The following is a 13,715-nucleotide window of genomic DNA, read 5'->3' as shown; positions in this document are numbered from 1 at the left end:
CTGTGTTAGTGTTTCTGATGGTGTCTGTGTTAGTGTTTCTGATGGTATCTGTGACAGTGTTTCTGATGGTGTCTGTGTTAGTGTTTCTGACTGTGTTTCTAACGGTGTTTTTAGGGTGTTTCTGATGGTACCTGTGATGGTGTCTGTGACAGTGTTTCTGATGGTGTCTGTGATAGAGTTTCTGATGGTGTCTGTGACAGTGTTTCTGATGGTGTCTGTGACAGTATTTCTGATGGTATCTGTAACGGTGTTTCTGATGGCGTCTGTGACAGTGTTTCTGATGGTATCTGTAACGGTGTTTCTGATGGTGTCTGTGACAGTGTTTCTGATGGTATCAGTGACAGTGTTTCTGATGGTATCTGTGACAGTGTTTCTGATGGTGTATGTGGTGGTTTTTCAGATGATGTTTGTGACAGTGTTTCTGATGGTGACTGTGTGGGTTTTGGACAGTGTTTCTGATGGTGACTGTGATGGTGTTTCTGATGGTGTCTGTGACAGTGTTTCTGATGGTATCAGTGACAGTGTTTCTGATGGTATCTGTGACAGTGTTTCTGATGGTGTATGTGGTGGTTTTTCAGATGATGTTTGTGACAGTGTTTCTGATGGTGACTGTGTGGGTTTTGGACAGTGTTTCTGATGGTGACTGTGATGGTGTTTCTGATGGTGTTTGTGACAGTGTTTCTGATGGTGACTGTCTTGGTGTTTCTGATGATGTTTGTGACAGTGTTTCTGATGATGTTTGTGACAGTGTTTCTGATGGTGTCTGTGATGGTGTTTCTGATGGTGTTTGTGACAGTGTTTCTGTTGGTGTCTGTGACAGTGTTTCTGATGGTGTCTGTGATGGTGTTTCTGATGGTGTCTGTGACAGTGTTTCTGATGGTGACTGTGTTGGTGTTTCTGATGGTGTTTTTGACAGTGTTTCTGATGGTGTCAGTGATGGTGTTTCTGATGGTGACAGTGATGGTGTCTGTGATAGTGCTTCTGATGGTATCTGTGATAGTGTTTCTGATGGTGTTTGTTGTGGTTTTTCTGATGATGTTTGTGACAGTGTTTCTGAGGGTGACTGTGATGGTTTTTGACAGTGTTTCTGATGGTATCTGTGACAGTGTTTCTGATGGTGTCTGTGATGATGTTTCTGATGGAGTCTGTGGCAGTGTTTCTGATGGTATCTGTGATGGTGTTTCTGATGGTGTCTGTGATGGTGTTTCTGATGGTGTCTGTGATGGTGTTTCTGCTGGTGTCTGTGACGGTGTCTGTGACAGTATTTCTGCTGGTGTCTGTGACAGTGTTTCTGATGGTGTCTGTGATGGTGTTTCTGCTGGTGTCTGTAACCATGTTTCTGAAGGTGCATGTGACAGTGTTTCTGATGGTGTCTGTGACGGTGTTTCTGATGGTGTCTGTGATGGTGTTTCTGATGGTGACTGTCTTGGTGTTTCTGATGATGTTTGTGACAGTGTTTCTGCTGGTGTCTGTGACAGTGTTTCTGCTGGTGTCTGTGACAGTATTTCTGATGGTGTCTGTGACAGTGTTTCTGCTGGTGTCTGTGACAGTGTTTCTGATGGTGTCTGTGACGGTGTTTCTTCTGGTGTCTGTGATGGTGTTTCTGATGGTGTCTGTGGCAGTGTTTCTGCTGGTATCTGTGACAGTTTTTCTGCTGGTGTCTGTGACGGTGTTTCTGATGGTGTCTGTGATGGTGTTTCTGATGGTGTCTGTGACAGTGTTTCTGATGGTGTCTGTGACGGTGTTTCTGATGGTGTCGGTGACAGTGTTTCTGATGGTGTCTGTGAGGGTGTTTCTGATGGTGACTGTGAGGGTGTTTTTGATGGTGTCTGTGACAGTGTTTCTGATGGTGTCTGTGAGGGTGTTTCTGATGGTGACTGTGAGGGTGTTTCTGATGGTGTCTGTGAGGGTGTTGTGTTGAGAACAGTGGTTACTGTTTTGGGGCTGGTAGAAAAGCTGAAGCCGGAGAAAGTGAGGTCTGTAGATGCTGGAGATCAGAGCTTAAAAATGTGTTGCTGGAAAAGCGCAGCAGGTCAGACAGCATCCAAGGAACAGGAGAATCGACGTCTCCTGTTCCTTTGATGCTGCCTGACCTGCTGCACTTTTCCAGCAACACATTTTTAAGAAAAGTTGAAGCAGCCAATCAGAGTGAGATCAGGCCTGTGTGTAGGAGGAATTGGTGAGAGGCTGCTGTCCAACCATAGGCTGGTCTCTCTCTCTCTGTCTCTCTCTCTCTCTCGTGTTTACCCTGAAGTAGTCTTTGAATGGATCATTCAGATGTCATGGAAGGGTTAGGTCAAGCTGTTGCTGTGACCAGGGAGATCCTCAGCATCAAAGGGTAATGTCCTGCTGGGTTTGGCCGGGTAATTGTACCAAAGGAGGGTGTCAGAGGTAGGGAGCAGAATGTGGACGGTTCCGACCTGAAAGGTTGACTCCTCTTCCCCTCCGTGCTGCTTGACTGGTAGTGCTTTGTCCAGCTCCACGTTTCATCCACAGCAGAATGGAGATTCAAAGGGAGTGGGAAGAGAAGGACGCTTGAGGTGAGGAGCAGAATGAGGCAGAAGTCCCAGTGGAAAGGAGGTGGCAAGTGAAGCTAGTGAGTGGCTGAAAAAGCAGCAGTTTTAAACCTGTAACCAAACTGGCTGTCAGGCAAACTTGTCATCATTTTTAAATTCTTTGTCAATGATTGTGGATTTTCTCACTTGAACCTGCCTAAATCCAGGAGCTATTGTATAGGGAATATGTAATAGCTACCTGAACACTCCCAACAGTTATACTTCAATCTGAATTTAAAATGCAATAAATTGGGTTGCAGCTGCATGTTTTGAATGTTCCATCTTTGAAACCAAATGTGAATCTTCACTTTAGGGCTGCATCAGTTCAGGAAGTGCCACCTTTGATGGACTCTGCTGAAGATTGTAAATTGGTAACTTTCAATCTGAGTTTGAGAGCTGAGGTGCAGTAAATGGAGCTTTAATATCTCATTAAGATGTTCTAGCTTCCAATGGAACCTTATTGGCTTTGATCTCACTGGTGTGCAGACTTTGCAATTCAGATTATGGCATTTTGTGTCCAAAAGTTTGCATCTGTTATATTGAAAGAAACTCTTGGTGCTAATGTATGCCTATTGTCTTATGCAAATTAAAACACTGTGGTATGTAAGAAATAAATGCTTTCCTTGTTTTTGTGGCTTTAAGTTTAATGGAAGATTAATTATTATTGAGGATATTGATAAATTCCTCAGATTCTGTTATTTGTGAGTCTAAATGCCCCATATGTCAACAACAATTCACAAGGTAGTGTTACGATGCATCACTTTAATAAATATGTTGATGAGAATGAAGAAAGAAACCCCTAAAAACCAAGAAGTCCTTTCAGGAAAATGACCAGAAGAATTCATGGAGGGAAAACCGTATTGGCCCTCGGTCTGTGATCCTGTCAGTGACAGTGTTATTGCTGCAGGGGTCTCTAGGATGGTCTCTGACAGTGTCTGTGACAGTCTCTCTGATGGTCTCGGTGCTGCAATGGTCTCTGTTTGTGTGTCTGTGACGGTCTCTGTTGGTCAGAGTCTGCCTGTGTTCCTGTGCGGTGTTTGTACCTAGTGCTGTGAGCAGCCCAAGCGATTGATGAAACATTACAACAGAACTACTTGCGGATATGTTTCAAGCATTGTTGTAAAGCTACTCCTTTTGGCTCCAGTTCTGAAAGAGCCAACACATTCCACAGACTGTGGTATTTAAGAGGTGATCTCAGACTGGGAGCAAGCAGAAGACCAGGGACCTGCTGGGTCACTTTAAACCTGAGTTCTCCTTCTCTCTCCCACTATCTCTCACTCCTCATCAGTATCTCTCTTGCTGTCTGACCTGCTCACCCCATCAGATTCTCCCCATATGTCTGTCCCCGTTACATCTCTTGTTGCTCCTGTCTCTCTCTCCATCCTAGTTCTCCCAATCCTCTCTCTCTCAACTCACCAACTGTTCTGTCTCTTCACGTTGCAACAATATCTCTCCTCACCCTAACCCTTTCATTCTCTCTCTCTCTCTCTCCTCCAGTCACTACGCCCCTTATCTATATCGCTTCCTCCCGTTTCTTGTATTCTTTCTCTATCTCTTTCTTCGTTACCTTACTCTCTATTCATTTATCTTCTTTTCTCATTCAATTCCCACTTGCTTCTCCTTTGCTTTCCTTTTCTCTCTCTGTTCCACTAAAGAAATTCTCTTTCTCTTTCTCTCTTTCTCTTTTCTCTCTCTCATTCTCTCATTCTTTCCCTCTTTCTATCTCTCTCTCTGAGGAAGCGATGGTCATTTTCGAGAAGGTTGTGACCTTTATTCGGTGGCGTTTGAGGAGACGTTCGGGCTCCTACAGGAAGGGCTCATGGAGGAGTCAGAGTTACACAGTGACTGAGTCCAGGTACTGGGTTCAAGACTTGTATCGTTTTGTTGAGGCTGCACTATGTTAATGAGACAGGAACCTTTGCTTTAGAAAATGATGTGTTCATTTATCCCCTATTCACAAAGGAAATCATTACAAATGTGTTTAATTTTGTTTCATGGGCGTCCGTAGCCCAGTTAAGTTGCAGACTAAATGTGTTTGATCTACACAGGCATTGTCTTTACAACTTCTGGAAAATAAAAATGCAAATGTTCAAAAATATAATAGTGTTTATAATAATTCTCATAAAATGGAAGCAATACTGAGATAGAGAGAGAGAGGAGGTGAGAACTTTAACCCAGTGAGTGACAATTCTCTCAGAGTGCATGACTTGGGATGGAGGGAGATAAAGATGTTGCCAATCTGGTTGGACAGCGACCCTCAGTTGAAGGGAGGGATGCAGGTGTTATGAATGTTGTTTGATTGGAGCCAATGTATCTGCTTTGGGCAAGGTTGGAGATGGCAAGTGACACCGCAGCAGTTCCTAAAGGATGAGAGAGGGTAAGGGTCTGAGAGGAGGTTCCAGTGGAGGACAAATATTGGAGGTGGGTGAAAAGATTCAATCATTTCCAGGAAGACTCCTGAGCAGAGGTGCAGGTGATGGTAAAGGACCTCATGTTGTGAGGGTGTAAGAGGGTAAACTGAGGCCTTTGCTAAGGACAGGTCATTCAGTGAAAGTGAGACTACAGCAAAGGATGAGACTGAAAAGCAAACTAGAACGAGAGGAAAGTGAAGTGAAACAACAATCTGGAAGGTGGTTTTCTCTAGGAGTTGTTAAATCTGACAGTTCTTGAAAGGGTGAATCCTTTTTTGTTGAAGAGTAAGAGACAGTGCAATCACAGAATCACCAAATTGATGTGGCATGGAAGGTGGTCGGAAGGGCTTATGCCCGAAACGTCGATTCTCCTGCCCCTTGGATGCTGCCTGACCTGCTGCGCTTTTCCAGCAACACCTTTTCAGCTCTGATCTCCAGCATCTGCAGACCCCACTTTTTCCTCGAAGATTTGGCCCATTGTGCCTTCACCAAGAAACCTGGAATTCGGGACTGTGTGTGTGACAGGGAACTGGAGCTTGAGGTCAAGGAGAACTCAACCTGAACTGAAACAGGGAGAAACTAGGACCTTTGTGAGAGTGCATTATAGCCTTGAGTTTCAGACAAGTGCAGTGAGATCCCAGGTCTGTGTTCCAATTCAGACACTCCCATATTGTCACAAACTGAATGAAGATCCAGTCAGCAACGACATGCTTTAGAAAAGGGAGATAGATGCTGTGCACGTTGTGAGGTGAGAGTGAGGGAGGCGGGGGGGGGCGCTGAAGTCAGGAGATGCTCAGATACTAACACTGTTCCATCATAATCCCAACAGAATGTTTCAGCGAAAGGAAACTTGGAGCAGGGATCTGCAGAACCCATCAATGTCCCATTCATCTCCACCGGCTCCAGGACTCCAGGCAAACACATTATCCAATGGCCAGGCGGTGAGGAAGAGGAGGCGGCTGCCCCCAAACCCTGGGGGTCTCCTCTCCAAGAATGCAGGTACATGGAACTGTGTGAGAACACCCCCCTCTCAACAAGAAACACTTCTCATTGAGATAACATCTTTCACATAACAATATGTTCCAAGTGACGAGCAGCAGTGATATCAACAAAAACATTTTTGACACTGAAGCACAAGAGAGATTAGGACAACTCTCCAGAAACAGGGTCACAACTGGGAAGGACGACAGGGGTCTAGAGGTGGATAATGTATTGTCGGAGTTGTACACTGCATCGCATGGTTCATCTTTAATTGCAAACACTCCCAGGACAGGGACAGCACAGGGTTAGATCAGAGTAAAGCTCCCTCTACACTGTCCCTATCAAACACTCCCAGAACAGGGACAGCAGAGGGTTAGATCAGAGTAAAGCTCCTTCTACACTGTCCCTATCAAACTCTCCGGGGAGAACAAGGAGGTTTATTTTAAATCGATGTGAGCTTTGATTTTAGATGTCAGGAGGAGAGGGTGATGTTGAGCTCAGAAGGTTGGTGAGTTCAGATTGTGACTCTATGGAGAAATATCTGATGCTGTTGCTCTGCACAATCCTGTTTTCTGGAGAATGCGTTATTGTTTCTGAGAAGCAGCGAATAGAATCGACACTTGAATCTCAGCTTTTGTGCATAAAACCTGTGTGATGTCCTTGACAAATGTAATTTCAAAATTCTTGCCATTTACATTATTTACATTTTTATTCAAAGACAAAACCTATTGAGAGACTTTGTTGTTTGTGATGGATTGTTATGTGGTGTTTTGTAAAATTGAACTGGTCTAGGTTTGCATTATAGCCTTGAGTTTCAAAGAAGTGCAGTCAGCTGCCAGGTCTGTATTCCAGCTCAGGCACTCTCAAACTGAATGAGGATACAGTCAGGAACAAAGTGCTTTAGAAAAGGGAGGTAGATGCTGTGCACATTGTGAGGTGAGGTTGAGCCCCAGCACCAGCTATATTCTGGTGGTGCTGAGTTTAATATGTGAGCAGGCTGAGGGTTAAGTGTGGTTTTATGACGACGTGTGGTGCTTGGCAATTCAAGTGCAGGCAAACAGGAAAAGGCTGAATGTGTTTGAGGGTGTAATCCTGTTCTCCCTCTCCCCAAGGTGTGGAGCCAGAACTGAGAGGAATCCTAACGCGCAGGGTTTGGCATCGCAGAGCTCACTCCCTCTGCAAGGCAAGCTGCTGGTTTGATGACTCTGGCCCCCAGCCCTTTACTGGTCAAGGAGTGACCGTGGAAGGACCTCTCTGTTACTAACCCAGTTCCAGGACACACCAGACCCTCTCTCAGGGGCTACCCCTGTCACTGTGTGTTTGGTGAAGGCTGCGAGTATTGGAGAGCTGCTGATGGGGAAATGACATCGTGTTAATTGACAAACCAGTCAGCAAGATCCACACGCAAGCTCTCGAGTCACCCACATCTGTCTGTCGGATTCATCGGTGTGACCAAGGGATCTTAATGCAGTGAGAACTTCCAGTGTGTGTCCCACATTACACCAGAAACCACATTCCAAAACTTACTGCATTGACACACAGACATGCCAAGCTACACAGCTGTCTTTCATTGGAACCTCCTGCATTTATACACTCAGCCTCAGCAAATAGTGATTATCAGTCCCACACAAACACACACTGGGATAGAGTCCCACACACACACTGACTCTCACTGGGATACAGCTCCCACACACACTGACACTCACTGGGGTACAGTCCCACACACACTGACTCTCACTGGGGTATAGTCCCACACACACTGACTCTCACTGGGGTACACTCCCACACACGCTGACACTCACTGGGGTACAGTCCCACACACACTGACTCTCACTGGGGTACAATCCTACACATACACTGACTCTCACTGGGGTACAGTCCCACACATCCTGTCTCATGCTGAGTGACTGACAGGGCAGCCTTGAGTCTGGCTACGGTCAGTGTAATTCGCAGATAAAGTTATCTTGGCTTTTGTGTTTGGGATTTTGAATGTACTCGGGTCTGTGTGGCAGAGCCTTTCCCTGGAGCTCAGTGAGCTGTGTTGTATAGTCAATGTTCTGTTGCCATAGAAATGGAATAAATGTTTGATGTGGAGAGTCTCAGGTTCCATCCGGAGGCATGTTGTCTTCATGCACCCTCAGCCTCTCTGTCCACAACTAGCTGATTGACTCCAGGCTCACCGATTGGCAGAGTAAAAGTATCCGGGTGCTTGTATTGTAGAGTAACATTAGACTAGATAGAGACTGTCAGGAGAGACATTGGGTCAGCCAGCAACCATTCTGCAAATGATACTAATCTCTCAAACAATGGAACATTCCCCTGTTAATTATATCGTGGAAACATAAAATCCCGAAACGATTTGGCTGATCGAGTCAGCACAGAACCTCTGAGCATTCCACCCAGACACACACCCTCCCTATCCCCACACCTTCACATTTACCATGGATTCGTCAACAGGCCTGAATATCATCGGCGGGTCAGTGCTGAGGGAGTGCCACACTGTCGTAGGGTCAGTGCTGAGGGAGTGGGCACTGTCGGAGGGTCAGTGCTGAGGGAGTGCCACACTGTCGGAGGGTCAGTGCTGAGGGAGTGCCACACTATCAGAGGGTCAGTGCTGAGGGAGTGCCACACTATCAGAGGGTCAGTGCTGAGGGAGTGCCACACTATCAGATGGTCAGTGCTGAGGGATTGGGCACTGTTGGAGGTTCAGTGCTGATGGAGTGCCACACTATCAGAGGGTCAGTGCTGAGGGAGTGCCACACTGTCAGAGGGTCAGTGCTGAGGGAGTGCCACACTGACGGAGGGTCAGTGCTGAGGGAGTACCGCACTGTCAGAGGGTCAGTGCTGAGGGAGTGCCACACTGACGGAGGGTCAGTGATGAGGGAGTGCCACACTATCAGAGGGTCAGTGCTGAGGGAGTGGGCACTGTTGGAAGGTCTGTGCTGAGGGAGTGCCACACTATCAGAGGGTCAGTGCTGAGGGAGTGCCACACTATCAGATGGTCAGTGCTGAGGGAGTGGGCACTGTTGAAGGTTCAGTGCTGAGGGAGTGCCACATTGTCAGAGGGTCAGTGCTGAGGGAGTGCCACACTATCAGAGGGTCAGTGCTGAGGGAGTGCCACACTATCAGATGGTCAGTGCTGAGGGATTGGGCACTGTTGGAGGTTCAGTGCTGATGGAGTGCCACACTATCAGAGGGTCAGTGCTGAGGGAGTGCCACACTGTCAGAGGGTCAGTGCTGAGGGAGTGCCACACTGACGGAGGGTCAGTGCTGAGGGAGTACCGCACTGTCAGAGGGTCAGTGCTGAGGGAGTGCCACACTGACGGAGGGTCAGTGATGAGGGAGTGCCACACTATCAGAGGGTCAGTGCTGAGGGAGTGGGCACTGTTGGAAGGTCTGTGCTGAGGGAGTGCCACACTATCAGAGGGTCAGTGCTGAGGGAGTGCCACACTATCAGATGGTCAGTGCTGAGGGAGTGGGCACTGTTGAAGGTTCAGTGCTGAGGGAGTGCCACACTATCAGAGGGTCAGTGCTGAGGGAGTAGGCACTGTCGGAGGGTCAGCGCTGAGGGAGTGCTGCACTGTCGGAAGGTCAGTGCTGAGGGAGTGCCACACTGTCGGAGGGTCAGTGCTGAGGGAGTTCTGCACTGACGGAGGGTCAGTGCTGAGGGAGTGCCACACTATCAGAGGGTCAGTGCTGAGGGAGTAGGCACTGTCGGAGGGTCAGCGCTGAGGGAGTGCTGCACTGTCGGAAGGTCAGTGCTGAGGGAGTGCCACACTGTCGGACGGTCAGTGCTGAGGGAGTGCTGCACTGTTGGGGTGTCAGTGCTGAGGGAGTGTCGCACTGTCGGAGGGTCAGTGCTGAGGGAGCGCCACACTGTCGGAGAGTTGGCGCTGAGGGATTGGGCACTGTCAGGGGGTCGGTGCTGAGGGAGTGCCATACTGTTGGTGGTCAGTGCTTAGGGAGTGCCGCACTGTCGGTGGGTCAGTGCTGAGGGAGTGGGCACTGTCAGGGGGTCGGTGCTGAGGGAGTGCCATACTGTTGGTGGTCAGTGCTTAGGGAGTGCTGCACTGTCAGAGGGTCAGTGCTGAGGGAGTGCTACACTGACGGAGGGTCAGTGATGAGGGAGTGCCACACTATCAGATGGTCAGTGCTGAGGGAGTGGGCACTGTTGGAAGGTCTGTGCTGATGGAGTGCCACACTATCAGAGGGTCAGTGCTGAGGGAGTGCCACACTATCAGAGGGTCAGTGCTGAGGGAGTGCCACACTATCAGAGGGTCAGTGCTGAGGGAGTGCCACACTGACGGAGGGTCAGTGCTGAGGGAGTGCCACACTATCAGAGGGTCAGTGCTGAGGGAGTACCACACTATCAGAGGGTCAGTGCTGAGGGAGTGCCACACTATCAGAGGGTCAGTGCTGACGGAGTGCCACACTATCAGAGGGTCAGTGCTGAGGGAGTGGGCACTGTTGGAGGGTCACTGCTGAGGGAGTGCCACACTATCAGAGGGTCAGTGCTGAGGGAGTGGGCACTGACGGAGGGTCAGTGCTGAGGGAGTGCCACACTATCAGAGGGTCAGTGCTGAGGGAGTAGGCACTGTCGGAGGGTCAGCGCTGAGGGAGTGCTGCACTGTCGGAAGGTCAGTGCTGAGGGAGTGCCACACTGTCGGAGGGTCAGTGCTGAGGGAGTTCTGCACTGACGGAGGGTCAGTGCTGAGGGAGTGCCACACTATCAGAGGGTCAGTGCTGAGGGAGTAGGCACTGTCGGAGGGTCAGCGCTGAGGGAGTGCTGCACTGTCGGAAGGTCAGTGCTGAGGGAGTGCCACACTGTCGGACGGTCAGTGCTGAGGGAGTGCTGCATTGTTGGGGTGTCAGTGCTGAGGGAGTGTCGCACTGTCGGAGGGTCAGTGCTGAGGGAGCGCCACACTGTCGGAGAGTTGGCGCTGAGGGATTGGGCACTGTCAGGGGGTCGGTGCTGAGGGAGTGCCATACTGTTGGTGGTCAGTGCTTAGGGAGTGCCGCACTGTTGGTGGGTCAGTGCTGAGGGAGTGCCGCACTGTCGGTGGGTCAGTGCTGAGGGAGTGGGCACTGTCAGGGGGTCGGTGCTGAGGGAGTGCCGCACTGTCGGAGGGTCAGTGCTGAGGGAGTGCCGCACTGTCAGAGGGTCAGTGCTGAGGGAGTGCCGCACTGTCGGAGGGTCAGTGCTGAGGGAGTGCCGCACTGTCGGAGGGTCAGCGCTGAGGGAGTGCCGCACTGTCGGAGGGTCAGTGCTGAGGGAGTGCCGCACTGTCGGAGGGTCAGCGCTGAGGGAGTGCCGCACTGTCGGAGGGTCAGTGCTGAGGGAGTGCCGCACTGTCAGAGGATCAGTACTGAGGGAGTGCCACACTATCAGAGGGTCAGTGCTGAGGGAGTGCCGCACTGTCGGAGGGTCAGTGCTGAGGGAGTGCCGCACTGTCGGGGGGTCAGTGCTGAGGGAGTGCCACACTGTCGGAGGGTCAGTGCTGAGGGAGTGCCACACTGCCAAAGGATCAGTACTGAGGGAGTGCCACACTATCAGAGGGTCAGTGCTGAGGGAGTGCCACACTGTTGGGGGGTTGGTGCTGAGGGAGTGGGCATTGTCGGAGGGTCAGTGCTGAGGGAGTGCCGTACCGTCCGAGGGTCAGTGCTGAGGGAGTGGGCACTGACTGAGGGTCAGTGCTGAGGGAGTGCTGCACTGTTGGGGGGTCAGTACTGAGGGAGTGCCGCACTGTCGGAGGGTCAGTACTGAGGGAGTGCTGCACTGTTGGGGGGTCAGTGCTGAGGGAGTGCCGCACTGTCGGAGGGTCAGTACTGAGGGAGTGCTGTAATGTGAGGTGTACTGAGGCTTGTTTTAAAAGGACTGAAGTACACTCTCGGGTAACTGGAAACGATCCCACAGCAAGTCCATTTCTCAGCATCCAAACAGTCTGTGTTGAATGTGATATTTTTGGTTTAGTGATGAAACCTCTTGTTACTCTGACACATTTATGTTTGTGATGTGTAGAAACTCGGATTGTTGCCTTGTTTTCTGTTCTGCTGAAGCTAAGTGCCCAGCTCTATCACTGTCAGTGTATGTTAGAATCCTCGCCAGAGTAGGCTGTGAACAGTTGATGCTCAGTGAGTGAGAGGAATTTTGTTTCTCTGTGTTGGAGCTCTAGCAGTGGCTCTAGCGGATGCTGCTGCTGATTGTCGGTGTGTTATTAATCCCACAGGAGCCCAGTTGAGGGTAAATGACAATAGCCGGAGCTGCCATGTGTCAGTGCAGCAGGGTTCCTGCATCAGTGAGTCTGATCCCTGGGGAATGTCACTCAAACCCACCCTGAGGAAAAGTATCTCTACAGACAGCAGCTTCTTCCAGTTGGCACGGAAGGAGCGTCGGGTATTGCTGAGCAGGATCCGAGAAGTCAGGAGCAGGATAAGGTGCAAACATGTAAGTCCCACACGTGTGTACTTTCCGTAGAGTCACAAAAACAAAGCAGAAATCCTAATTTTCTTCATTTGAAAAGTTCTGTATGTTTCATTGTAATTCTCCCCTCCCCTCACTCTCCCCTCCCTCTGCTCTCCTCTCCCCTCCTCACCCCACTCCTCACTCTCCCCTTAACTTCCCCTTCTCTCCTCTCTCCCTTCCTCTCTCCCCTCCATTCTCCCCTACACCCTCCCCTCCCCTCCTATCCTCTCACCTCCTCTCCTCTCCCCACCTCCTCTCCCTTCCCTCTCCTCCCCCTCACCCCCACCCTCCCCTCATTCAGACTTTCACCCTGTGGTCTCTCTCTCTCTCTGTCTCACCTGCTCCTTTCTCCCACTCCCTTATGCTCTGTCTCTTTTTCCACACTTTTCCTTTCAGTTCCTAGTCTGTCTCCTGGATTCTTTCCCTTCTCTCCCAGTCAGTCTCTCTCTCCCCCTCACCCCCACCTCCCCCACACCTTCCCCCGACTCTCCCTCTCACTCTCCCAACCCCCAGCACTCCAGACTGTCTGTCTCTTCCTCAGTCTTGTCCTCTGTCCCCACACTCCATCTCTTCTTCTTTCTCTCTCTAACTCTCAACCCCTCCGTCTCACCCTTTCTCTCTCCCAGTTTATTCTGCTCTCTTTCTCCCAATCTCTCTCTACCCTGTTTTTCCCTCTCTGACTCTCTCTGCTGCCCCCTCTCTCAGTTTATTCTGTGATATTTGATACAAGCTGTTGTTGGTGGATTGTATTAAATTGAATGGTAAATGATTAGCTCAGAGTGAATGGTGGTCCCGTTGGGATGGGGACGTGGTTTCTTGCTGTTTTCTTTGGAATGGGAATGGGTTAGTGCCTGTGTGCTGTGAATGCTTCACAATGACACTGTTGGACTTCATCATTACACCCTACTTTCTCTCTCTCTCTGCTTGTTCTGATGACTGTCTAGAACAATCCACACGCCTGCACCTTTGCTCATGCCCCCCATCCTCACTGTGATCTTCCTCACAGATGCCACCCAGCCGTTCAGTCTATTCTAGCATTTGGTTACATCGTAATTCTCTGTACCTCAACTCCATCAATCACACTTTCGTTTCATTTCCTTCAACTCCTTTGACCACGAACCAGGTTTGACATTCTCAATCATGTTCCAGCCTCCTCGATGTTTTAGAGGGGGTTAGGTTCCAGGTGACCCTTCCCCGATCCCCTCTCCCTGTGCCCTGACTTTGTCCCAGAACAGTCCAGCCTCAATTGAAGGTTTCTGGCTAACCCTGCAATAATCGCCATCAAGGAATTATGGGAACGGAGGG

This window comes from Hemiscyllium ocellatum, chromosome 25, assembly GCF_020745735.1.
Source record: "Hemiscyllium ocellatum isolate sHemOce1 chromosome 25, sHemOce1.pat.X.cur, whole genome shotgun sequence".
NCBI classification, from domain to species: Eukaryota; Metazoa; Chordata; class Chondrichthyes; order Orectolobiformes; family Hemiscylliidae; genus Hemiscyllium; species Hemiscyllium ocellatum.
This window is presented reverse-complemented; position numbering follows the sequence as displayed.